Below are 2,417 nucleotides of genomic sequence, written 5' to 3'. Positions count from 1 at the left end.
TGGAGGGTATATTCCCTCGTAGGGATGTCCCCGTCCCACCTGTCCTCCAACCAAACGCGGGACGAAGTGGGATCGTCCCGTCCCGTCCCACTTCGTCCTCGCAACCAAACGCACCCTAAGACAGGTGATCAGGAGCTCGGATTAGGATTAACTTGGAAGATTTGGGGTCGGTCGTCACACTCTGGTCCGACATGAGCTCCTGCAATTGAAAACAACCATGTAAAGTTAATTTCAATGCAATCAAAGGAAATCAATTCCAAGACAGATGGTATGGATAAGGCTAAAACTCCAATCTGCTGTATAAGATAAAGCATCGAACCTGGGTAGCTTGTCTTCAGCAGATGCTTAATGAATGTTGTTTTCCCTGTAGAATATTGACCCAAGAGCATAACCATTGGCTTTGCATCAAAATCACAGCTTGTCTGGAAAATGGTAGAAGCAATGCGGCGACATGTAAGTAATGACATTATCACATATAACTTCCAGCAAAACTAAACAGCGCATGGAATTATTTACCAATAATGAGGAAGCAAAATCGTTGAATCTGTATGCACCGGATTCTCCAGCTGCGCGAGCGCCACCTCAGCCTTGCGGAAGTCCCACATCAACCTCCGCCCATCTGCAACACCAAAGATAAACTTAACCGCAGGAAAGGGTGAAAAAGAGCAGCTCATCTGCAATAGAACACTTTAAAACCCAACAGAATGATCATACGACAAAACCCATCTGCAAAAGCTATTGTGTAATCCACAAACGTAGAAATTTAGATGGTCACAAGTTATTCCAAGAGAATGCCATTCAGTTGCTGGTTGCAGTCGTGACTAAGTACAACATGAAAGCACATTAAGAGCATAAAAAGGTTGTGCATGCTTCATTCAATTGTGCAGGGAGCAAGCTGGCCATCAGTTATGTGCCTACTGTGTATTAGTCACGAGTTATTATCAGTACAAATAGAGAAACTGTAGTTGGTAATGCCGCCCAGTTATCCTCTGCCCACATATTATACCAATGAAGAACCCATACAACAAACCAACCAAAACGCATACATGTTTCATGTGAAGTGTACAGGTAAAAATTCTAATTCATGTATGCATACAGACTTAACAGGGGTCAGATGCATATATAGTACGCATACAATCAAATTTGTTCAGTTAAATGACAACACGGGAAGGATGCACGCCATCGCATTCTCATCCTGTATACCAGGTTCCAGTTATGCACATAAGAATCTGTGTTAACTATGTCCACCTGTAATCTGTGGGATCTCTTCTAAGTTATGAAGTTCCAAAAATATCCATGGGGTTATAACTATAATAGTGTGTGATTAGTGGAGTCCTACAAGATAGTTTCCGCAATTACACAAGTAATACAGAGTAACTGTCCAAGACCCAGTAACAAAAAACAAGATGAATTCTCTCTATCTTTAATTTTGTAGTGAGTCTTCGCGAAGGTATAAATAGAGAATTTGAAACATCAGCAGAGGCAAACAAAGGAACACACATAAGGTTAGTTACAACTGTATTTTTTGAAGTCTGAACATGCCTAGTACATATCATAAAAAAATCATTTGAAGTATGCAGGTTAGCAAACGTATTTTCCTCTATAACCAAATTTGATGCCAACCAAAGGAGACTGCACTATGAAAGGGCTTGAATAAATCATTTGTTGCCGGAGAGGTTCAGGCAGGAATCTGACATAACGACAAGCGCAAAAGTTGGAGCAAAAAAGATAGGGGATAAAAAATTACTTTCTTATAGCAACAAATTACTTTCTCCCAATGCGTCATATGCCTACATGGTGGTTCCGAAAGGAAAAAAACTTCCTTATAGCAGCAGGTTTAAGGATTCAAAGTGAATCTGTACAGACTATATTCAATCAAGTAGATGCCCCTTAAAATCCAACAAAACGTTAGAAAAGCACAGCAGCATACAGGAGCCAAATAGGCTTACAACTGTGGATATGAAGCAATAAATCTCACGAGATTGCAAAAGATAGCATTGACTGATGGATTTGCGCCTTGAACCTTAGGTTATCCCGTTGCGCACATCTTATTGATGGATCTGTAGGAAAATCATGAGCACACAAATGGGTAGGGTTAAGATTGCTGGTTCAATTTGGGGAAAGACAAAATCTTACGTGGTTCAATTTGCTGGTTCAATTTGAGATGGGAGGCCCCTCGTTGAGGTGAAAGCGCCTCACGTGGTGGCCGTCGTTGAGGAGGAACTGCTGCACGTGGTGGTGGCCGTCGATGAGGAGAAATCGCTGCACGTGGTGGCCACCGAGGAGAGCGGGCGGCGGCCACGGCGAGGGCGGCGGCGCAGGGGGCGTTGGGAGGAGGAGAGTGAGGAGACAGGGCAACGACAGCCCCGGCGCTGGAGGCGGCGCATGGGGAGCGTGGGGAGGAAGCAAAATGGATC

The 2,417-nt window shown here is 43.6% G+C and overlaps 1 long non-coding RNA gene across 6 annotated transcripts in view; it reads right to left on the bottom strand.

Moving 5' to 3' along the window:
* LOC101772527 overlaps window positions 1–2,411 on the bottom strand; it is a 20,491-nt gene extending 18,080 nt beyond the window's left edge. For 2 of the 6 annotated variants that reach the window (XR_002676713.1, XR_214931.4), the window contains exons 1-5: window positions 2,137–2,411; window positions 1,950–2,060; window positions 517–619; window positions 320–422; window positions 153–199 (exon numbers count right to left, since the gene is read on the bottom strand). This is a non-coding gene — a long non-coding RNA (uncharacterized LOC101772527). Of the gene's footprint in view, window positions 1–152; window positions 200–319; window positions 423–516; window positions 620–1,747; window positions 2,061–2,136 lie in introns of all 6 variants that reach the window. The other 4 variants (XR_001163574.3, XR_001163575.3, XR_001163577.3 and 1 more) reach the window with 4 other exon arrangements.
* Window positions 2,412–2,417: the final 6 nt, after the last annotated feature.

This window comes from Setaria italica, chromosome III (assembly GCF_000263155.2).
Source record: "Setaria italica strain Yugu1 chromosome III, Setaria_italica_v2.0, whole genome shotgun sequence".
NCBI classification, from domain to species: Eukaryota; Viridiplantae; Streptophyta; class Magnoliopsida; order Poales; family Poaceae; genus Setaria; species Setaria italica.
The sequence above is the reverse complement of the archived record's forward strand: the minus strand, read 5'-3'. Positions and strand labels throughout refer to the sequence as shown.